The sequence below is a fragment of the Phalacrocorax aristotelis genome, chromosome 24 (genome assembly GCF_949628215.1).
Source record: "Phalacrocorax aristotelis chromosome 24, bGulAri2.1, whole genome shotgun sequence".
NCBI lineage: Eukaryota > Metazoa > Chordata > Aves > Suliformes > Phalacrocoracidae > Phalacrocorax > Phalacrocorax aristotelis.
The window spans coordinates 5308261-5333204 of record NC_134299.1 but is presented as its reverse complement, the minus strand read 5'-3'; the positions used below and the strand labels follow the sequence as shown (position 1 = coordinate 5333204).

General features: G+C 42.9%; 1 protein-coding gene across 5 annotated transcripts in view; it reads right to left on the bottom strand.

The window, feature by feature from the left end:
• The window catches only part of LRRTM4 (leucine rich repeat transmembrane neuronal 4), a 500845-nt gene that overhangs the window by 395074 nt on the left and 80827 nt on the right, over positions 1-24944 (bottom strand). For all 5 annotated transcript variants that reach the window (XM_075074544.1, XM_075074542.1, XM_075074549.1 and 2 more), the window contains exon 3: positions 16920-17016. The gene's annotated coding sequence lies outside the window, so the exon portion shown is untranslated. The remainder of the gene's footprint in view (positions 1-16919; positions 17017-24944) is intronic.

Here is a 24944-nt window from a genome sequence, read left to right as displayed (position 1 = left end):
TAACGGTCTAAGATGGTGAAATGAGTCAAGGGAAGGATCCTCGTTTATTTCCTAGAAAAATATCAGGCAGGAGATGCCTCACTGGGGACAATAAACTGCACATTTCGAGGAGCTGAGCTATAGCTACAGGTCAATAATGAACAAGAACAGCTTTGTCTCCTTGTGGCACAGCATCCATCCCAAGATGTAAAGGAGTGAAACTGAAAGCTTTCGCTCAAACATAGAACACATTTGTCATTTCTAACAGACCTGTGCATGGGGAAGGAGTTACGGGCCTTGAACAGAAGTAACGTGAGCATGGTAAAAGTAGGTGGAAACGCTGCTAGATTGTGGGTGAGAAAGGAATGGGAAGAAGAACACCCCCATGCAATCCAGCAGGCATCAAACACACAGCCCTGCATACTTATTTTTGCAGTCTAATCTGAGACACGTTCATCTCCAAAGTCAGTCCAGGGGATCTGAACCTGCTTCATTTAGACCCATTCATTTTACACACCATAACTGGTAATCGTTAAAATCATCAGCCGTCTCAAGCTGCCAGCTCACTCCCAGTTTGGGGGGATGGATATGTGCACAGCTCAGTGCTGAAAGTTCAGTACTTCCCATTTAACATCCCAGCTAAACCCTCTGCCATAAAGTGAATACTACATATATAGATGCCCCTACATATCTCTGTATTTTCCTTTTGCCTGTTAAGAACGTACTTCCATAGCTAGCACTAGCTGCAGTAAGTTGCTTCTCGCAGCACTGAAGGAGTTTATTTACATGTAATTCTACATCCTTGGCCCCAAATATCTCTGGATGAGATAAACAGCTCTATCCTGTAAAAATTCCTGCAATTCTATAACTAAAGTACAGCAAATAACATAGAATTATTGGGAGAAACATATCCTTGTTGCCAGACGAAGAGTTAAAAGTCTGTATTTGGGCTGCTCCATATGCATTCCGTGCCCTCTCTGAATAGGATTATGCTCAAATACCCCACACTGGTAATTATTATATGTAAATACCCAAAGTCGATCTGCCAACTGCATGGCTGTATTTGACATCTGCATATTTCTTCCATACACTGTAACTCTGCATGCAGACAGCTGCCTGCACGTATAAATCTGCCATTTGACTTTATGAATCTCACGAGCTGTAGTGTAAGCAGGTCAGGTTTCGTGTAAAAATTGTGGAATTAATGAGACCCAACAGTGCAGATATTTCTGGATGAACAGGTAGAGCCTGGGGCTGGCTGAAGGAGGTGGGTGTATCGCTTGTTCGCAGAGATGACTAGCAGTAAACCCTAATGGTTAAGACACAGCAAGTCCAGCACTATTGCAATTACAGCTAAATGTGTTAAAACACACTAGATGCGTTTAAAATTCATCTCCAACGCTTCACCCTTGTCAAAGCTCTCAGCGTGCCCGAGAGGCCACAGTTGTTTTGCAGTTATTAAGAAATGGAACGGCAGGCCACAGGTTAGGGATATGCAACCGGCACACCTTTCCAAAGGCAAACACGTGAACATTATAGATCCATTAAACATGGAAACTTTGAACTGTTTCAGAAATGAAAGTCAATAACTACTTCATTTTGTCTTGAGAAATGTAAACTATTATTTCAATCCATGATTGATTTTTTTAATTTTGAAGAAAGTACTGAAAATATGAAAATAGAAAAATACTTTAACAAGACACATTCAACACTTCTCATTTTTTTTCTTAGATGTTGCTAAGAAATAATTTCACACCAAGGTTCGGCAGGAAGTTTTCACTTAGCTCTAGAGTGAGATGCTTACTTTATTACAGATCTTTCAATAAATGCAATAAAATTTCACACGCTTTAAAAGATCTACTCTACATTTTAGAGACATGGGAAAAAGAAAGCAAAGAAGGTCCTGACACAGGACACTTCTCAGCTGGTGCTGAAGAAGGTGTTGCAAGGATTGCATAGAGAAAAACTGCAGTACTCAGAGACACTGAACAGGATTACGGTAGAAAATAAAATTATTCAAGGACTCTTACTGATCAAACCATTCATTGGCATGGAAGGCATTAGAAGATTACTTTCAGTTTCTGAAAATTACTGACTGTAAACAAATATCTTCAACAGTGATCTCAGAAGCCCTCACAAAGGACAAAGGTGTCTACACTTTTTTTTTTGGGGGGGGGGGGGGGGGGAGGGGGAAGATTGAAAAAAGGGGTGAAATATTACACCCTAGTACTTGAAGAAATTTCAACGCACAGGATACTCTTGCTGCCATGAATAAAAGAGGCAACAAGGTCTAAGACAAGGTTTCAAAACCAGGAGGAACAGAAAGTAGAAAAGAAAAGATTTATAAGTTTCATCCCAGTAGCAAGCAGGATTCTGTTTGCCAAGGTTAGCTGACACAAGCACAAAAATGTAATAGCTATAAATTTGTCTCCAACAAGATCTATTGTCACTTTGAGATGATGGAACCTGTTTTATCATCTGACTTTTAAAATATATACACAGAGCAAGACATACTATTAACCTATAAAATAATACTGGGTTTGAAATTTTAAGAGGATACACATACTGGTGTGTATTACTTCAAGTAAAAATAAAATGAGTATGTGGTTAACCGTCTCCCCAAAGAAATGTTGCTTTCTAGAAAGCGTGCATGAAAGACTTCAGGCCATATTCATGCAAATACACCCACATAAATCAGCATTAAAAAAAAAAAAGACAAATGCCTTCACAAAACACTACTACTGAAAGCACAAAACTGAAACCCCTAAACGAACAGGACCTTCCTACTGAAATCTCTTTTCTCAGGGCACAACTTTGGATCAAAGAGGATGGTAGACAAACTCAAAGCAATTTAAATCCTCATCAGAATTTCTTTAGCTAAATAAATGTAAGCAAGCAGTGGCTTTAAGGCTGAAAGCTTCTTGTAGAGGTTTGTTCCAGCTGCATTAGACGACCGCTTTTAGCGTTGCAGCCATTAACAAAGCCTAAGCGATATTACTCTTTTCCAAATTCACCAGGACTAGCAGAAGGAACAATCACCGCTCCTTTGCCATCACTACGCAGCACGGTGTCGCACACCCCCCCCACAGCGTAACACAGTCAGACCCCGTAGCTACACAAGCGTACTCCCCATTTAGGCCAACAGTGCTCGCTCTGTCCCTGCCAGACGGTCGTCGTCTCCTAGTAATGACAGCGAGGAACAGTCCAAGACTGAGAGCAGCAGTGACGTGCTGCCACTTGAGGCGGCCCCTAGATCTGGGCTACAAACGCTCATCAGATCTGCGCCACTGAATCTAGTCAGCAGATTCCCAGCAAACATCCTACAATATATTAAAATAAAAAAGGTGAAAGTTTTACTATTAAAAGTCGGACAGAAGAATTCTCTAGAGCCCAACCTGTTTTAGGAATTCTCAGGTCACCATGAAGAAATCAGGACCTCTGTGCATGACCACATCTCTCTGACATTATAAAAACCTCTTAAGAGGACACTGGGTCTTTTTCTGGTTCTGAAAGTGGTCCCTGCTGGAATACTTTAACATACAGCACTGGGAAAAAAAATCATAGTTTACCACAAGATTTAGAATAGAGAGCAAGATTATTCCATCATAAGGTTTGAAAAAGCTGGATTTGAAAGAAACAGACTCACAGCAAACAAAGGTGATACCCTAGATGAGTGCTGAACTTTAATACTGCTCCAAGCATTTAAAAACTTAGCTTGTTCTCAGCAAACCACCATTCTAAAATCATGTTGGAAAAGAAACCACGCTAACAACTTATTTCTCTAGTGTTGAAAAAAGCAGATTAACCTCATCTGAATTCGCACAAACTGTGAGAGCTAAAATGAGTGGACACATTTTTATTGCAAGCAGTGACATTAATGATCAAGGTAGGAAAAAATGATAGCAGGTATTTCTTTGAAACACTTCTAACCAAATAGTCCTTTAAATAGAACTGTAAATGTTATTTTTATAACCATGTTGGTAATATAACTGCAAGCTCCTACAGACCTGAACGGCACTCTGGGATTTGTGCTACAAAAATCTCGGTATAGTGGGTATCTGAAACGATTTTACAAGTTTCATTAACACATTTTCCTAACCTAAAAAAAACACCCAAACCAAAACAAAACCCATAGCTTTTGCTATAATCATGATTATTTTCTGCACAAGCAATGACTTCCATCACCTGAAGCAGCACTGAGTAGAGTCAGACATTTGATGTGCTTTACCTTTTACTCCGAGGTCTGGTGCGCAGCCTTGGAGCAACAATGCTGAAAAATCATAGCGCATGTCACAGCCAGCCCTCTGAAATAAAATATCGTTCAGAAGACCATTTATCTGCCACACAGGATTCTTCCCAATGGCACTGGATGTTCAGATACACGAAAAACATGGGACTCGGCTGCTTTTCCCTCTTCTCTAAGAGTTTGCATGCCAAATGTAAAATGAGTCTAAAGCAAAGTTTTTCCTAAACAACTGAAAAATGCCCTCAAACATGAAACCAGAAATAGGGCTGTTTTGAAACCCCTTTGCAGCGAAGGGTTTCTTCCAGTAATCACACAGGCCTTAAAGCAAATCACTTCTAAGAATAAAATCTGTGAAGATCTGAAACATGTTCCCGTGCTACAAGCACTGCAGGTCGTAGGAATATACGAGCTGGAAGAAGATGCGTGAGCACGTAAAATCTGTGCGCACGTCAGAGGAGCTATCACCAAAGCTCAGAGGCACGAGGTGCGCAGGCACTGAGCATCGTGTGCAGGGGCAGGCACGCAGCGGGCACGCTGGAAGGCGTTCCTGAAAATAAGACCCTGAAAATGTCAAGTCTCCAGAGCGAATCAGCAATAATACGGAAAGTGCCATCAAGCCAGCAGGCAGTAAAGCACACTTCCTTTCTCCACAGGAGCTGCGCCAACGCTTGCCAGTTTAAGTAACTCCAGGAGACATTTTCTGCAAGGGAGGAGGCAGCTGCAGAACCCCGGTGAGCCTCAGAGGGACACAATGCACGTCTGCGGCTGCTAATTCACTCTTGGCAAATCAACAAAGGACCCCGGCTGACACGTCTTGACCTCCCCGAACACTCTTACTGCCATTTCCCTCTACGGGACTGGGCACGCCATTCCCCACGATCCCCTGGACTGTTACCTGTAAAGCTGTCTTTAAAGGGCAGTTTCGCAAGAACTGTAGTGACTTACTCCTTTGTTCGAGAGCGTTGCACAGGCGAGTCGCGTTACAGCCACAAAGAAGTACATCTCTGGATCGGAACGATTCATTCTACGAATTATCCCTCGTGTAAACACTAGCTAAGTAAAGGAAGCAAAACCACATCCCAGTCGGAGAATTTGATCCCAAAATGTGTGCTGAGCCTTTCAGCTGATGCAAAGCGAACAAACACTTGCAGGTGTCATTACCCAGATCCATCTCTGGTGCAAACGCTACTGACTTCAGCGTGCAGGCTGGTGAGAAGTGCTGTACCCACTGGCGTGTGAACTGTGAGATGAGGAGGCACGAGCCAACTGGTTTCCTGCTGTATTTGTCCTATTATATGTATGTCTCGGGACAAATCGTTATACGCCATTGAATCTACGCTCTCTCTGCTTCAGCTGCCATTTTCTATGGCTGGCTCTCCGCAGGACCTGTGCTGCAGACTTCACATCAGCCACCCATGAGCCATGGCAAACTAACAGTACTTTCTGGAAGCCACCAGTTCTAAAGATCAGACACCGGCCAGGAGCACTGGAAGCCTTCAGTCCCAAGAGCTCCCTCCTCCTCTCCACCTCCTTTTCTCTGCATCCAGTTTTAGATATAGACTGTAATGAATTATTGGAGACACATGCTGGAGGCATGGTTGAGCAGTCATGCACATAAAATAGAACACAGCAACAGAGAACCTACAAGAGGTGTGAGCAGAGGTCAGGGGTATTCAGACAAGAATAGAAAGACCATCCCAAGGGGAAGCTTCCTGGAAAATGGCATTGTTTTGCTACTAATACGCCTACTAAAAACACTAATACAGAAATACAGAAGGAAATAAGAATCATGTGGGAATAAGAAACTGTAAGGGAGGTGATTTTCTGTTCTGTTGGGACCATACCAGCTCATTTCCTCAGCCAGACCCTCAAGAGCAGTACTTTACTTTGCATGAGCTCAAAAAAATATCTTTACATTATATTCCTGAGACAGGTCCACAGCCTGTTTCAGTGAGGGAGACATGTAAAAAAAGCAGCTGACTTTTCAGAGCAGCTTTAATGTAGGCAATTTTACACAGAATTAGGTATCTCATTAGTAGAGGAGATGGCATGCATACCCAAATAAAGGGACAGCCCATGACTTTGAGTTAAATCCTGATTAACAGGGAGCATGAATTCGAGCTAACACGAAGTTTGCCTGGGAAGCTGCCAGCAATCTCCCCTATCAGGGTTTCCGTAACACTCCTGCTCACCAAGGACCATCTAGGAAACCACAGCCTGTTCCAAGTTCTGCTTTGTTCCCCAGAAAGGAACGGACTCCTTGGCATTTAGAAACGTCCCCTTCCTTACATTAGCTGGCCCACACACAGGGCTGCTGTCCTCTCGATAAATGCCTTAGCTTGCTCAAGGATCGACAAGGGACATTTTTTAATATTCCTCTAAACAACGTTTAGGGAAGATCTAATCTTCGCTTTGACCGTGGGTTCACTGAGCAGTCTAGGATAAGTTGCTCCAGTTCTCTGCCTCAATTCCCCACCAGTGAAGCGACGAGGATGACAATACTTACCCTTGCTTAAAGCTTAGTCCCAGGTAATATTGTCAGTATAAATCCACAGCACTTGGGGAATTAAATGTACTGAGCCCTGGGTAGAAACAAACCATAAGCTGTTTTATCATCCTACAAAACATTCAACAAATGAAATATTTTCTCTGCTAAATCAGGATAAAAATACAAAATCTCAATTTTCCTCTAACTTTAGTTGTATAAAAGAAGGAGGAATTTCATCCAGGTAACTTATTCACTGGCCTATAGAATTGATTAAAAAAGGAAAAAAAAGGAAAGGAAGAAATAGGCACTTTACGAGCTGATTCAACCCACTCCAATACAGGTCAGATAAATTGCTTTTATACCTTAGCATAAAAGGAGCCATAAGAATACTCAAAGAATAGGCCTTTAAACTTGCCCACCCAGCTCATATTAACAAAGATTAATTTCATTGTAACTGAAAATCCAGACAAGCTTTATTTTTGGACGAACCTTTGATTATCAATTAAATTTTTCCAAGCTCTTCATTTCACTTTGAGAGTCAGTATTCCCACAGAACAACTCCTGACCAGCTCTAATGAGAAAGCATAAATGGCAGATTTATTTTCTTTTTGATCATGTTTTTTCCATAACTTAGTTCATTGAACACAAACCAAACTTCCAATAAAAAAAAAAACAACAAACCCTTCCCCACCCCACCCCCCCCAAAAATAAACCCAAACCACCCCCACCCCCACCAAACAGCCCATAAAAACTAGTATCTCACCATTTATCCTGTCCATTCTGTTCTACAACTTAACATGTTCAGTTGAGAGAGTGCTTGTACCTTGACAAATAATTTGGAGCATTTAAAACACCGCCCCCACCACCCCCGATCAGGTCAAAAGTACGGCATGGCCTCGTGTTTTCTGTTGGCTCTCCCACGTAACGGTGTAACCAGTATCCAGGAGAGCTGGCAGAGGCACCGGTTTTTAACCACTAAATTTTAGTAAAAATTTAATGATTATGCAAACACACGTAAAATTTAGTTACATGCTTATAACTCTGTACTAAAAAAAACCCAAACCCAAACCAAGCACCCATCTCTCTAACACCACCACTTCAAATTAGTAACCGACAAAATTGCTAAAAGGAAAGGAATTTGCTCGAAAGTATTTGCTATAAAGCAAACAACGGCATTATTTAAACATCACAGTCACCTGAATTGTAATTGGATCAAAAGCTTCTGCCATGTTTTCATTGTTCATAGGGCTTAGAAGAAGTTGCTTTTGCTTCTATTAATAACACTCTACTTGATACTCGCTGATTTGAGCTCAATTCTGCTTGTATTTCCAGTCTAGTCTTGGGAGCAAAGGGAAGTGCCAGCCTCTAAAATAAAATCCTCTTGAGATTTGCCCTCTAACTTCTATGACTTTTTATCCTCTTCATGTTTCAAACTCGTTTCTATCACGAGCCAAGTAAACGACTCCAAATGGCAAAGGTCACCCAGTACGGCCACTGCTCGAGTGGATAATGGGGAGGAAAGCCCATTACACTAGTTATTTTTCCATTAGATGCCACTGAACAAATAGTGCTCTCTTAAGTGGAGTCTTGGCTTGATTCTCTTTTGTAATTAGAGTAGTTCTCCAGTTCACAGTCCTATAAAACCTGTCCACTTACTCGAATGTATTTTACCCAGCCTAGGAAGGCTGAAAGAGTTGAAATATCAGGCTTGATAGTTCAGCCCAGAATTCTTACGGTTGGGAAGGACATGACCCAGACAGGGTGTCACGAAGCCTCTGGCAGGAATAGCGGAGGTGGCAAACGGAAAAAAAAAATTGTTCACCATTTCTCACAGTACTAAAAATAAGAGCGATCTGACAAACTTCAGAGGTAGAAAAGTTAGAGCATTCAAACAGGATTTCCACATTCCGAATAATTAATCTGGGTAACTCATTGCCATGGGAGGTAATGGGGGCAAAATTCAGAAGCAGCTGTCATTCAAGATTATATGAATTAATGACTTTTAATTTGCTGAATAAGTAAAAACATACCCCCCTCTGTCAACTTATCCTCTATTTTTTCAGTACTATATAAATACTGTAGGGGGTTTTTACGTTAAGCTAAATGGTTTCGATTTTTTAACTTCTAATCCTTTTTTTAAAAAAAAGTATTCTGGCAGTTTCCAACATGCAACGTCTGTAAGAGCACTATATTATGAAAATATTAAGTTGATAAATTTTGATTTCTCCCAAACATCTTCAATTTCATTTAAAGGTAATTCAACAAAATTAATAAATTGTTTTGCTGATCAGCTTGAACAGCCCCTTTCTGTGAATAAACAATTTAATGAAAGTGTGTTCTTCACCTCTATATACCACAGGCGGAACATTGTTAATTAACTATTTATCAGAGCAACATGCCTCCCCCCCGCCTGGATCCAAATTTCAACCATGCAAATTCATCTTGGGTGGATCTGCTGTCACTATCGACGGTGGTGTAGTAAGGGTGCCTTCGACTCCTGCATGGTGTTACTGGGTGAAAATGGAGTCGGATATACAGAACTTGGGGTTTTTTCACTAACCCATTTAGACCAGCCACTGGACTCTCCGTTTGGACATCTTACCGTAAGTATTAATAAAGCAGTTTGAGATTCTTGGACTTAAAGGACACTTTTACAACTGTCACTGTGGCAGCAAGTCACAGAGTTGCCATGTTATGCAGCAACGGTTCCGAACAAAAGCAAGAACAAACACAAACAAAACCTGTTTCATAAAGCCCGAAGCGACACAGGGCGATTCCACTAAAACACAACTGCAGCAAGGCATTTCTGAAAACTTTGCTCCCTGTGGTTTAATAAGATCCTGCACTTCAAACAAGGCCATAACCAAGCCAGAATGGCCTTTTACATCTCTGTACACACCATCACCCAACTGTGAAGATGAGCTAATTAAATATTGAAATCCCCAAGTCTTGCCTGAAGCCCAGAATTATATATTGCAAGCCAGGCATTTTAAATTGTACGTATTAATTGCCACAGAAGTAATTTTCTATCCATCCCCTACTCTGCCTCCCCTCCCTTTCAGAGAAAAGGGCTAAAAACCACTCCTGTGGACAAAAACCTTCAGCTCACGTGAAATTACCAAGTACTGGTAAGACTGGATTTCACGCGCAGGTGGCTCTCGCAGGCGTAGGGCTACGGGAAGATACCCCAGGTGCTGACTAGCTGCCTTTACTTAACAAAGGCTGCTGTGTGAAAGGATATTGCTCTTTAAAGACCCACCTAAGCATGGAGCACACGGAATACACAGATCAGCAGGTCTTGACGTTTTATTTTTTTGCCTCAGGAATATAACTGACACTAAAGCAAAGCTGCAGCCCAAGCTGAGACTGCATCTAGCCCCAAGCCTCCGCTCTCCAGCCACAACGAGATACCAAACCACCAGCAGCTACACAGGCTCTGGCACTCTGCATCTCAAAAGTCACGCTGAGTACACACAACGAACTTCAAGGCACTTCACAGAAAATGTTTTAGAGCTACGTTCCTCAACTTCCCTCCATATACTGTCTCTTCTTCAGTATCCAGAAAACACCTTCTCTGCTACAAGCAAAGGTATACAAAACCAGCATTAAAATCATGCCCTAAGGCTATCAAGCTTTGCAAATCCCAGTTAGGTCACGTGAATGAGGCTTTATGCCCAGGACAGGTAAATAAGTCCTAAAAAACCCCAACACACAAATAAGGCGGAGAAGGAACCGGAGAACATATAGAAGTGACCCCTGTAAAAGCCGACATTTTAATTGAGAGTGGTACAATGACATGAAAATACTACAGGACCCTACAGACAGAAATAAAAGCCCTACAAGATTAGCATGCCCTTTAAGAGTTGCTGCTTTAGGAGACTTCTAGTTGGAGAAGTCTGTGCTCAGCCAGCTAAAGCATGTATTTGTAGCACGCGTTACTCCACAGTAATGTCCTACATCAATAATCTGAAGCAGCTCTGTGCTTGACAGCTTTCTTTAAAAAGAAAGTAAAATCAGTAAAACGAGCGTGTACGTTACACAAATCTAAGTGGTCGCTGTACAGTGTAACACAGTTAATATTAAATATCCAGGCTACATCTAAAAACTGCAGACAAGTCCTTCAAAGTAAACCGTGTCATGCGGAGATGCTTTTGATGTGCATGAAAAGCAACCGCGCGAGAGGTTAGCTCTGAATTCATACAGCGCGTTACTTCACACTAACACCATGTCAACAACTCCGACATATTTAAAATGCCGCAGGAGAGCTCAATGTTTTTGTTCTAATACAGCAGGCATCACTGGCATCTTCAAAAGACACCAAAAGACCCCAAGACATGGGAACACAAACTGTAGTTGCCTCAAGCTGCCAGTCCACGCGCTAGAGAAGAAAATGGAGGAATAAACAGAGAGGCTGAGCGTACAGCACAAGGCCAGCAGATGAAATACGAAGGTTATGCCCCACAATAGCTGTGTGTCAAGCCCGTCATGGTGATAGTCAGTCTGTGGGTCTGAGATCAGGTGCTGGCATAAAGTGATTTATTTTAACTGAACAAAGTGTCTTGCCCCTGAGGTCCAACCATAAATACAGCCGAGCTTCTTTCAGCCAGAATCCCAAAAGCAGCCATATAAATTTTGCCTCATTTTAGAAAGGTATTTTCAAGGTGAGAAACAAATAAAATAAACATTTCCAGACTTCTCTCAACTGCAGATACATTTCCATGTTTTACCTGCATGGCCAAATGCTGCCAGGCTGATGCCCCAACTCTGCGCAAAGCAAAACACTTAATTAATTCCGTGTAGTTAATTCAACAAGCCACCGAGAACACTATTGTAAACTCACAGAAGAGAGTTACCTTCTTCCCTGCCAGTTTCTGAGGACAACCTTCTCAAACAGGTAAAAAGGACATTTTTTTTTTTCCCTTTTAAAGGATGTTTAAAGAAACATAACTGCATTCAAGACTCTGGTTTCACCAGAAGCTTTCCGATGCTTGCAGGATACACCCTTGACATACATCAGTCTTACAAAAGAGGACAGATAGAAAGCAAGATAATGCCACAGTACTTTGGAGCTGTGCTGTACTCTGTCAGAAGTCAACAAACAAAATATGATTACAAATTCTGAATCATATCACCAGATAGCTTTTATCTACTTCTGACCTATTACAACAGTGTTAAAAAGTAGCATAGGAGAGATGCTGAGTTTACGGATTAACCAATGCTGGAAAATACTCTTATAGTGACCTACACAGGCTGAGAACTTCAGCAGAACTGAAAACAGGAAGGATATTAAACTGGCAGGAAAACTGTTTTTGCAAAGTATGCCTGTGATCATCTGTTGCAAAAAGGAAAATGCAGTTTCGCACGCAGGTAAGACGACTGACGACTGCGTATTTCCTGGAAAGGCCTCCTTCAAGCGCTCTGCTCTACAGCACTGTGACAAGACACGGTGTCTGCACTGGTGTTGGAAAGCCATGCCCCCGAAGGAGCAGCCGATACCACCTGCCAGAGAACCACGCTGGCTTCTTCCCTTGTGTCCCGTTCAGCCCAAGCCACTCATTTTGCACACAGAACCTCAGGAAATTTTTGTCTCAGGTGGCGACTACAAAAGCTAAATCCACAGCACATTAAATGTGCAACATGCCATTTTTCGGCCTCCATCATTCCTGCCTTTTCCTTCTGCTTCCATAGTTCCACAGGAGCTGATAGGTGCTGGTCTAAAAAAGCCAAAGGCAACAACCTTCAGGTAACGAGGAGATGAAGCATCTCTTGCAAGCAGAGTTTTCCTTGCAGCTGCTGTGTTTTCCTCGTTTGGGTAAGCCTGATACCACCCACCCAGCTCCACACCAAGGTCTCACTTAGTAACTGCTTACCAGATCAAAAGGGTAATTTCACAAAAATAAACTGGGCTGAATTATAGATTTTTGATTTTCAGCCAAGGGAAGAAAGAAAAAAAACCCAAACCAAACAAAAACACCCCCAAGCAAACAAAAAACCCCAAACCACAAACCTTAAGCCAAAACCAATTCACCTAATGCAAACAGTGAAAAAGTATGCAGCTGTAGTAGGTATTGAAATTTCCAGAGCTGCAAATACTGTGCTGCAAGTAAAAGTGTTCTTGCTTTTATGAAGGTCAGCCATGAATTTACTTGAAGCAAAAGGAAAGATAAAGATGATCTTCTGAAGTATGAATATGTGGAGAGGGCCTTTGAGCTTCTGTTCTGTCAGCTTAGTCTTACCATTAGAGACTAAAGCAAATAGAGCCGGTTTAAAAAAATTAAAATAAAATAATTAAAATCAAATTAAATTAAAATAAATAAAAATAAAATTAAAGGTAAAAAAATAAAATAAAACTAAATAGCGAGGGCCAATCCATCTGCTGGTAGTAAAGTGACGTAGCTTCAATGTCTTCAGTGCTTTAACATTTTACACCCTCCAGGACCCCGTTTATTCTGTGGATGCTCTGCCCACAGAGTCTGCGTGTCTCTAAATCATTGACTTCAACATGCTACATTACACAGAAAACTCTTTTATATTACTGCTTCCCTGTTTGCTTTTTTCATAAGGACAGTGGCTAATAAGCTGGCAGCCCAACGGGTAACAACCTGAAAGCCTGCCTCATGTATTCGCTTGGGGTTTATGTAGAGTGAAAGCAAAAGACCTCATGCTAAGCAAACTGGTGTATTTTTAAAGCTCGATCCTCCCGACCATTTGCATCAGGATCAACCACTAGTAAAACCAACAAATCCCACACTATTTGCCACACCTAAATTGCAGGCTTGTAGAGAGCAGAGCAAACAGCTTATTTATCCCCCATACAAACAGTTAAACTAACCTTATTCTGAGTGCACTTTTTAATGTAATTACTCACCTTTTTGCACTAAACAGAGCTAAGAAAAGGCTAGGTACAGAACGTGCTGCTGCACCTGTGAAAGTACTCAGCTTATCTCGACTCAAGGTGAGAGCAAGCGGGCTCGGCCACCTGCGCGCATCACCCCGGACACAGGCGTTAGGGGTGTAACAGCGAACGGGTAGAACCTTGCCTCCTGCTAACCGCCCAGACTCACACCTCCTCTTACGCCGCAGTCGCAGCTTCTCGGTGTGAAGGGACAGCTTGAATTATTACCGCTGCACAGTGCGGGTGGACTCGGCTGCTGGAGGACGTCCCATGCCCGACAAACTCCCGACACGGACCCTGTCCTGGTCTGTGGTTGTGTTTCATAACTGGCTCCCAGCAAACCGGTCGGGCTCGTTGTGTGTGCTGAAACAGTCGCGGCGCTGTGTCTGAAGGCAGCAAGCGATGCACTAACAGAGCATCACTTCAAAGTGGATATACAAAGCCCAAGTCAGTGAATATTTAATGATAAAACCTGTTCTCCTGGCCCGTGATTTTACACACCATGTTGTCTACACATTTTTTTGTCCAAAAGGAAAAAAATCCTCCTTGTTCTGGAGAGAAGCAATAATTTATGGCTTCCATTTCCTGCTCTAAACTGTAAGAGTATGAGATGAACCAGCTCGACTTCCCCACTCCCCACCTCCTCGACTCCTGCAGGCAGTTGGCTGATACCGGCAGCTTGAAAGCCAGAACTTATGGTGTAGTATCTCATCAAGAGACATACAGGAAGATCTTAACACCTCTCTCACTCCAAGAAAGGGACAAACAGTCAATACTGCAGCCTAACCTCTCACATTTTGTCTGAATTATTTATCTTCAATTTTCCTTTGTGCCGTTTCATCTCCTACTGAAAGTCAGATCCCCTCTTAGAGCGCCCTAAACTGCCCTTTCCCGGTGGGTGCACATACCTTTCAGCTACTCACAGATAACTTTTATAGCCCAATTTTAAACATTGTTTAGTCAAGCCATTCATACTTTGTCACTTTAATCTCCCCTCATAAATCAAACCCTCGATGATCTTCATAATTTTTCCTGTCCTTCCATAGCAGTCTATCCCTGCTTAGTTTCTATTCTCTTTGGCAAGCTGATAAAAGAAGATCGCAAATATTTTTATGTGTCCCACATTTTGCAAATTGAGGTAGTAGCTTTGTTGTACTACTCTGACCTATTAATTTGTTTACTCTGCCTGTTCACCGCCCTCTTTTGCTTAAAATCTCACTGACCTTCCAGTAGGGAAAGGATAACCAGGTAAGCAAAATACTGATTACTTAAAAGGTCAACGTAATACTGTACAATACCTCAACTACTACAGTGTATTAGGTATTAAAATTACCATATCTCCCACTTCTGAGCAGAGAGCAAGAGAGAAAAAGAGCAAAGGACGGAGCATTAATCCATCAAGTGTCAAAAACAGCAATGAAAGAAGAGAGACATGTTCTGAACTACATCTCATTTTGCTTTGTTTTTTGCCTAAGGAAAAGGATTTCCCCCCCACCTACTCCAGGCTAAATATCTGGAATGAAGCAGCCTTTCAGAAAGATCCTAAATAGGGAAGAAGGGCTGGCCTAGAATAGATTGAGTTGGAAGACTCTGCTACAAATAACTAAAGTGCTTACTCCACCCATTGCATCCTTAAGAACCTGTTAATGTTTGTGCTGTTTATTTCATCATAGCACATATACCAAAATGAGACGTAGGAAGAAATGACCTTGAGCCAGCACTGTGCCTTTGGGGCCGAGGCGGCCAATGGTATCCTGGGCTGCACTAAAAGGAGGTCGAGGGACGTTATCTTCCCCCTCTACTCCACCCTAGCAAGGCCACATGGGGAGTGCTGCGTCCAGTTCTGGGCCCCCCAGTTCAAGAAGGGCAGGGAACCGCTGGAGCAAGGCCAGCGCAGAGCTGCCAAGGTGATCAGGGGCTGGAGCATCTCCCTTGGGAGAAAAGGCGGAGAGACCTGGGCTTGTTCAGCCTGGAGAAGAGAAGGCTGAGGGGGGATCTCATCAGTGCCTATAAATATCTGAAAGGTGGGTGTCAGGGGGATGGGCCGGACTCTTTTCAGCGGTGCCCAACGCCAGGCCAAGGGGCCACGGGCACAAGCGGGAACACGGGAGGTTCCACCTGAACATGAGGACAAACCCCTTCCCTGTGCGGGTGCCAGAGCAGGGGCACGGGCTGCCCAGAGAGGCTGTGGGGTCCCTTCCCTGGAGACATTCACCCCCCGCCTGGACGCGGCCCTGTGCCCCTGCTCTGGGGGTGCCTGCTCCAGCAGGGGTGGGACGGGGTGAGCTCCAGAGGGCCCTTCCAGCCCCCACCAGTCTGGGATTTTGATTTCTCACGGAAGTTTTCAGTGGCAACAGATAGAGCAATCAATGACAGAAGATGCTGTTATTCCTGCTCAGGAACAAGGACTATGAAGTTGCTGAAATTCCTGCAGAGAGCTTCAGCAGCACAGACACAGTAGCTGCATTTGCATTAAACAAAGGCTGAAGTAAAAAAAAATTTCTAGAACTCAGTTTAACATCGGGATATTGCTTAATGTTGGATACTGTAACACATTACTTTGGGTAAGACAGTGGCAAAACTGAAGTTCTCCATGGAATGTGTATCTAATATTGCTTTTCTTTTCAAACAGGAATAAAAGTTACAGCACTTTCAAAATAAAAAAGAAATCTGTTTTGCCACTTCAAGCTGTTGTAAAAGTGTTGAAGTGTATAAACATCAAAAGAGAGAATCTCAAAACATTTCAGTGTTGTGATTACAGTTTTTTGTTACATCTTATTTTGTTCCAGAGAACAGAAAAATATTTTTTAGCTGTTGAAACACACACAAAAAGTCAATTTTTAAGATGTTTACAGAAGAGAATGTACCCACAGCTTTTTGGACAATGCCAAGTTCTAAGCAAAAAGAAATTCATGATTCACTCAATAGAACAGATTCTGGTTTATCTGTCCTGCTGCAAGGGGGTATAACATCACACGCCTTACATACATGTTTCTTTTTACAGCCCTGCCCCACGCTTACATTGTTTGCAAGGTCAAAAATGATATAAACACTAAGTTTTAACTACATTTATGTGGGTTGGCAAGGTAAGTGACAGCTATCAGGCTGCAAGGGAACTCTGAATGAGGATGAATTTAGTCCTTTGGCTATACATCTGTTACAGACTGAAAGCTTTGAACTGGAAGATGGAGAGGCAGTGGCAGCAAACCAGGACTTCATTCATCAATTAAATTCATTTTTCATAGTAGCGTAATGAATATCCAAGGGAGTGTTTTATGCCAAGCACGGGAAATGAAGTGGAGCAAACTTACACTCAAGAATGAGGATCTGGAGAAGTCTTCTGCAAGCTGGAGAGATTGCAGTTGCCTGGCCCAAGCAGCCATCCTTCTCGAGAGAATGCATCTACTTCTGTAAGAGAAGAGAGGGCACCATGTTACAACATGAACAAAGAACAAACTTGTCTGAAGTTTGGCTCTTTAACATTCAGCCTAGGATTTTATCTGTTCTTTTCAAACGTGTCAAAGGCTAATACAGCCATCACTCAAAACATGGGTTAGGGAAAAGAAAAGGAGCGCTCTGTGCTAGGAGCCGACTCTCCCAGTTCCCTTAAGCTACCGCAAGTCAGGCACTGGCTTTTATTTCATACAAATACCAAGCAGCAAAACACAACTTGCAATGTATTGGCTGGGGTTTGCAATGCTGTACAGCCCTGTTTACACGGGCTACACCTGGTGTAATAATTCCTGCCCCTCAGGGGCTGCTCTGAAACAGCACCACAGGAACACAACCCTACTGTTTACGGACTCAGCTTAGCTGGTGTTTGATGAGCTCGGGATTTATCTATTTCCAGTTCTCAGAGGGTGTCGCAGCTTGCACGCAGACGTACCATGAGATCCTTGAGAATTGCCAGCAGAAGATGACTCACTAAGCGGTACACAGGATGTTGTTAGACTTCTCTAAACGGGGAAACTTTCTCTTCTCCCAGTAATGTTGATATGAATGCTGAGCAAATAGAAAATCATCACAGAAAATGATGTGCTCAGCACTTTTTCTGCACTTGAGAAGCTGAGGACTTTTTAGAGTTTACTCTAAATTCAAAGTGATTCACCGAAGACCTTTTATAATTATTTTTAGGTCCAAAATCAACAACACGAGCAGCTACTCAGAGCATCATGGAAATTATTTACGTTTACAATTTGCAAGTACCAGGATGGCAGGATGTAACAAAAAGGAAATTTCAGCTCCATTTATATTCTGCCACATGGTTCCTATTTAACCAGGGGCAAGCTGCAGTCTTCCCTAGGCTTCTCTTCCTTCTCTGTACACTGCTTTGGGCCAAACTCCCGCTGGATAACTGACAGCAGAATTTATTTTCTCTTTCAAGGTGTATGTAAAAAATGTGTCACTGGGGAGGATATCAAGAAACTCACTTCCAGCTCTGAAGAGCTGAACAGTTACCCTTTGTAAGGTAAACAGACCTCACTTACTACATTAAAGCACATAAAAAGGGACTACAGAATTATCTGGCAGGAATTCTAGTAGGTACCTGATAGGACAATTACTGGGTGAAACAAGCACTTATGATATGCAGAAATGTTGACAGAGCATGCGAGATGACTGTTACCTGAGTGAATATGGAAAGAGGAGTAAAACATATGGCAGTCCCTCTTATAAGTGCCTGTCTTAAGTTGGAAGACTACACTTGAATTTCTTTTTCCTGACTCAATGCCAAATTACAGCATCCAAATACCGTTTCTACAGAATTACTTAGATTTTCTATTAATTATCATTTTAAAGTAATTTTTAAAAATATTATAGCAATAGGTAGTTATGACAAGGGATTTTTTAAATGTATATATGATCATTAATAAAATATCTAGCAGTAGATGAAAAGCTAAAGGAAGGGGAGAAGAATATATTCAGATGACATAAATGGGTCCAACAGAACCGATTTTGGGGGAGATGCCCCCACCAGCACTTACGCTGGGCACCACAGTCTAAGGACTGCTCCCCGCTCTGGTTCCTCACTATTCCAAGCCACAGAAACCAGCCAGCTGACCTAAACCAGTGCCGACAGTCTCAGCTTAAGGTCAAACCTTTCTTGGGACCCTCCTCACGAGCGCTCTTGCAGAACCGAGGCACGCAGGCACCGGAGCGGTGCTGGCATGGCTTTCCTTACGTTCCTCTATCATGATTACGGAGCAGTCCTGGATTCTTTCTTTCTCCTTTCTGGATCTCGGCCAAGATGCCGAGTGCTCTCGGCAAATGCCGGAGAAACAAGCCCTGACCAGGTTTTCAGCAATTTCTGCATGTGTTGCTTTCCAATAGCTACGTGAGCGGAGCGTGCACCGGCCATGCACTGCGTGTGCAAACCGAGGCAAGATAACGCTCTCCTGTCGCCTGAAGAGCGGACAGTAACCCCAGCACCGCTTTGTCTGAAGTGCTGTGTTCTTCCTCCAAGGCAAAGATTCATCAGGGGGACTGGGAGGGCTGGGAAGTGCAGGGAGAAAAGGACAAGGGAAGGTGGAGGGCATATATCACCCAGCAGAAAACTGAAACCGCTGGGCTGCAACTAAAAAAAAAAAAAAAAGCACAGTTTTGTCCCAAAAGCTGATTCCTCTCTAAATTTTTCTTCATTAGAATATTAAAAAAGACAAAAAGACAACATTATCATGATTTGTGTTTGCCTTTGATGCTTCATTTTATTTAAATTACTTTTCCCTTCACTTCTCAGATAATAGCTCATTAATAATTTCTGTTTGAAATCATGGTTAAGTAAGAGTGGAAACAGACATAATGAATTTCTAGACAAGTAACTTGAAAAGATATAATCAATAAAATCCTGGGTGGCAATAATGTTGCCGTATTAGATTTACGGCATCTGTTTAAACAATACTTGCCTTCCTCCACTATTCTAAATGTTGCTTCAGGAGGTCTATTTGTAGACTATATTTTTTCTTTTATGGTAGGCCTGTAAACAGGTAGTTAAACTAATATTTGGATACATTCAGCATACTGGGCTCCATTTTATGGAGTCTTTTCAATAAAAGATCATTTCAACTTCAAACACCCTCTCACAGCTTAAAAACTGGAACTGCAGAAATTTCCTTTCTACTATAGCCGGGCCCAATGTTGCATAAAGAGAGGTCACGGGATGTGTTAGCATGTAGGGAAAAACCAGGCAAATGGAATAAACAAAGACCTCAAGCAAAACCCTTAGAAGCAGAAGTCTTCAGTTTTATCCCCAGGACGTAGGCCAAAATGAAAACCAGTGCACAGGGAAGGCTGCTTGTCCAAGAAGCATAAGGTTAGATAGAAAACATAATTTTATATTAAAAAAAACAAACTAAAAAGTCATCTTAAGATAAAGAGGACATATACCAGACAACCTGCCCTTTGTTCCAGATACAAAGAAAAATAAAATGCTCAAAAGAGAAAGTTCAGCACGTATCAGGTTTCCAGGTGTGACCATGTCCCTGTCTGTCGGACCAGGAGCCGCTGCACTCAGCTGCGTCTCTCTCCACGTCACCTGTGGGAACACCCCAGGTTAGGGGGGATGGAGCGGCAGCAAAGCCATAAGCTCAGCCCAAAGCACAGCCGGGGAAGCCTCCTGCAGCATAGAGCAGAATGGTTTCCCATTTGTCCCTTTCCATTGCTAATTCAGGGATACAACGAGTTCCGTGTCATACAGGACACGAGGAGCATGTCCTGGCCGAATCCTGACTCCTCCAGCAAGGATTAAATGCCAACCAGCCACAAAATTCAAGTTTTTTGTAGGCAAAAGGAAGCCTTGGTACAAAGGAAAGGTGAGGGTTGTGAAATCTAAGTGTTGCAAGTGGGGAGGCAGCAGAGCTCCCCAGTTCAATGCCCCTTCGCAACGCAAGCTCTCCAGGGACAGGCACAGACTTAAGGAAACACTGGCAAAACAGAACACGGGGCAACTCTCTGGCAGAGCAATTTAACACAGAACTTAGTCATTTCCCATTCCAGAAGTTTCTTTATGGCTCTGCAAACAAACCCTCCTGTAGCCTGCATCCACTTCCTACTCATTTCCCTATAAATAACGATAAACTCTAAAATACACAGATGATGTAGCCGTAAGCATAAATAATTCCCTATGCTGACTGCATTTAAACATCAACTTTTGTTTGGGACGGTACGTGTGGGGCTTTTAGGGGTACTTTTTGTGCAGGGGTCCAATCTTCCCTCCATGTTTGCATAGCGCTGAGCACAAAGAAGCCTTTCTGCATAACCGCATGTAATAGCAAAAACACAATACGGGTACGGGTAAGAAACAGCTTTGGGCAAGCACTTCTCACTTCTTGAAAACAGAAAAACCACCACCAAAAAAATTAACACTGAAAAAAGGATGATTTCTCCTGAAAGAGAGTAGATACAGGCTTCTAACCCACAGAAACAATTCTGTTGTTTTAAGAGATACCAGTATCCCGAGCTTTGCCGCATTGCTGCTCCGCGATGACCCCAGCTCGCCAGGCTGCGGCTCTCCCGGCAGCTCCCCGCCACTGCCACAGGCTTTGGGCAAGCCAAATGATTTGCTATCCGGGCTTAAAGAGTCTCCTAAAACCAAAGAGCCAGGTATTCAACGTTGTAAGTATCCAGGCTTGTTGAATCGGAAAAAAAATAAAAGGAAATGGCGGATATTAACTCCCTCTGTTTCTTCTTTTTATTGTCTTTACTGATCAGGGGAATTAGTGTTAGGACAGGAACTCTTCTGTAGGAGCTCTCTAGATTTCTCTGTGGCGGGCATTACGATCTGCGTTCTGCCCCACATGGATGAGTTCTACAGGATTTGAAAGAAATACAAAAGCCCCAAAAGAACAAACCCAAGGAATTTTTCATAAAATTAATAAGGCTCTGAAGAAACAATTCTAAAATTTTATAGGAAAAGATTTTTATGTAGAAAAATCAACACTCTCTTCACTGCCTTTAATCAACTTTGGAATAAAATTACTAATCAGCAATATTTCATAAAATGGGAACGAAACCAGACCATGTGAGTTCCCTTTGGAAAACGGTTTCTCCCCATGACGCAGGCGCAGCAAAGCCCGGCGGGAGTGCAGCTGGGCTCGCACAGGACAAACTCTGATCGCCTCTGATAGCGAGAGGGGAGCAGAGCGCGCAGGCGTGCCGCGGTGCGGGCGCGGCTGGAGCGATAGCTCCGCAAGCTCTCGGGCCAATCTCCGAGGGCTAGGCTTCCTCTGAAATGCTACTTTATACAGTACTCACCGCCAAGGGTCCATATGAACGTGACTCGCCACCTGCACCTGCCTCATTACAAACCAAGCTCAGATCACAGACTGGCGGAGGTTGGAAGGGCCCTCTGGAGCTCACCCCGTCCCACCCCCTGCTGGAGCAGGCACCCCCAGAGCAGGGGCACAGGGCCGCGTCCAGGCGGGGGGTGAATGTCTCCAGGGAAGGGACCCCACAGCCTCTCTGGGCAGCCCGTGCCCCTGCTCTGGCACCCGCACAGGGAAGGGGTTTGTCCTCATGTTCAGGTGGAACTTCCCGTGTTCCAGCTTGTGCCCGTGGCCCCTTGGCCTGGCGTTGGGCACCGCTGAAAAGAGCCCGGCCCATCCCCCTGACACCCACCTTTCAGATATTTATAAGCACTGATGAGATCCCCCCTCAGCCTTCTCTCCTCCAGGCTGAACAAGCCCAGGTCTCTCCGCCTTTCCTCCCAAGGGAGATGCTCCAGCCCCTGATCACCTTGGCAGCTCTGCGCTGGCCTTGCTCCAGCGGTTCCCTGCCCTTCTTGAACTGGGGGGCCCAGAACTGGACGCAGCACTCCCCATGTGGCCTTGCTAGGGTGGAGTAGAGGGGGAAGATAACGTCCCTCAACCTACTGGCCACACTCCTTTGAATGCAGCCCAGAAAAATTTTAAAATAAATAAATTTATTTTATATACAGACATTTACACCATTCCTCCACCTCCCTGTTCTCCCAGCCCATGGGACAGATATACAGCAATATATCCTTTCTTCCACCAGACACTAGAACAAATATCATGCTTTGGAATTTTTCACTTCAATGTATTTTTTCCCTTTTTAAAGCAAGCAACAATAACTGTTACCAAGCTGCACAAAAGTTACATGGATTTGGATGGCAGCCTTTCCCACAGTGCTTCACTGAGGATTGTTTCATTTACCTGGGCTAGAGAACCACCCCAGTTCCACACCCTCTCTAGGAAGGTTTCACTCGTCTCACTCAGCTGCTCCTCAGACGCTCTTCTCTACGAACGCAGGGTGTCGGCCCGGAAGATAGCTTGCTAGTTTTTCCTCTATTTCCATGCCTTGTGCTATTTCCTCATCAGAAAGAGATGGGACTTCAGTAAGTGGAAAGCTACAGAGTTATGCTGGATCACAGTCTAGATGGTTGGACTTGACGACCCTAGAGACCTTTTCCAACCATAACGATTCTATGACTCTATAGTTCAGCTTTTTTCCTCCCACCTTTTTCTACGCTGACTAGTTCAGATAATTAGAAAACCTTGGTTCTAGTAGCTGATAGGTCAGGAAAAAAAAAATGCATCAAACATTTTCTTCCAAATTAACTGGGTCTTTCAATATTTTTAACAGAAGTTGACTAAAAAAGTTGAGATATTTGGCATTTTTTAAACAAAAAAAAGTCTCTTTCTTAATTTTTGAAGCCCAAAAGTAAGCATGTGCATGTTTAAATCAGAACATTTTTCCTTACTTGATACCCTACAGTTTCAGTGCTCCTTTGACACTCCTTTTTCACACAATTAGTTTGAGAGAGACAGAGAATATGTCATGAGAAAGAGAAGAGGAAAAAAAAAAATATAACTAACGGGCTATTAATAATTTTGTAGTTTGTTGTGGTTGCTGCAAATCTGAAACAAAAATCAATTTTCTTATTGACAGTCCTCTCTCGCCAGAATGTGTATATTCTGCTTTATTGCCAGCGGTTTGACTATTGTGGGCTCTTACATTGATTTTTCTTTTTTTTTGGTAAGGATAAAAACCACATTGAAGTATTTATTTTGGGACAACAGCAAGAAATATTGCATAAAGCAGATACTATAAGCCCAGGCCACATTCTGGGGCAAGGTTGGACCTCTGCAGTATTTCTAAGCAGAAAAATTTACCCAACTATCTAAGAGTATCTGAAGATCAAACAGGATCATTTATACAGCGGCAGGACAGCTCTAATGAATTTGATAATAAAGGTCTTGGGAATTTGCATGGCCACATTTACATGATAATGGTTGCACTGACATTGTGCTGCGTGTGAAGGACCTGGTAAATGACTGATGGCAGACACGACAAACTAGAGCGCTACCCCATGCTTCCGTCAAGCTCGCTTTCTGCTAGGTAACAGTAACTCTTGACTAATGCCTCTAAGTGCAGCATTTCTGTGTATTCATCCCAGTGACTAAAACCGCTCAGCTGTTTATTCATACTATTCTCAACTAAAAATATAGTTTTGTGCTTAAAGGCTACTTAGTGATTTCAAATTAAGACAGAAGTTCAGTTCCGTCGGCGTATTTTAGCCTGCCTAGCTAACCTTGGGCAAATTACCATCGGATTCGGTTACGCAGTGGCTTGTCTTCATCAGCCAAGTCAGTTTAAGAGGTTCCCATTCTCTCTCCTTTTCTGCCCGGCCCTGTGGTGCACCCACACAGTCCTACATCCCACATGCATACAGACCTCTCTTACAGCCTCGACTCACACTCAAAAGTGCCTGAAAATCACAGGGACTCTGTGTTCACTATTTCCCATAGCTGAAGACAGCTTCTTCTTTCTGAAATATTTATCTTTCCTTAAAAGGAGTTACAAATAGCCGATGTGCAGATAACTAAATCCCTTATTGGATTTAGCTGCAGAGTATCACAAGGCATAAAGATATCTATATTCCGTTTACTTTCTTTTGTTTGTTTTTAAATGCCTCTATGAGGTTCCGTACCCTATTAACCATAATAAGAAGTGTACATGCTAAAAACTGAGTCCTAATAACTTAAATAGCATACTGAAAGAAAGCACAAAAGAATAAACAAAGGCTAGCAAAACTCCTGTTAAAAAAATTCACATCCTAAAGCAATTTTTACTATGTTTTGCTTGAGCTAGTAAGTAGCACTGAGAATTACACAGTATCATACCCACACGTACCTCCCCTCTCCCTCATGCAGGGTAAAGTATTAACAATTGTAGATTTTTATTTTTTTTTCCCCTCATGACGAGTCTAATACTCTTTGACCCGGCTGCTTCTGGAAGTACAGACTGAATAAATCTCATTTCTGTCACGTCAGCAAAGCCTGACAGGGCGTGAGTAGTTTTGAATAGTCTAGATTTGAACA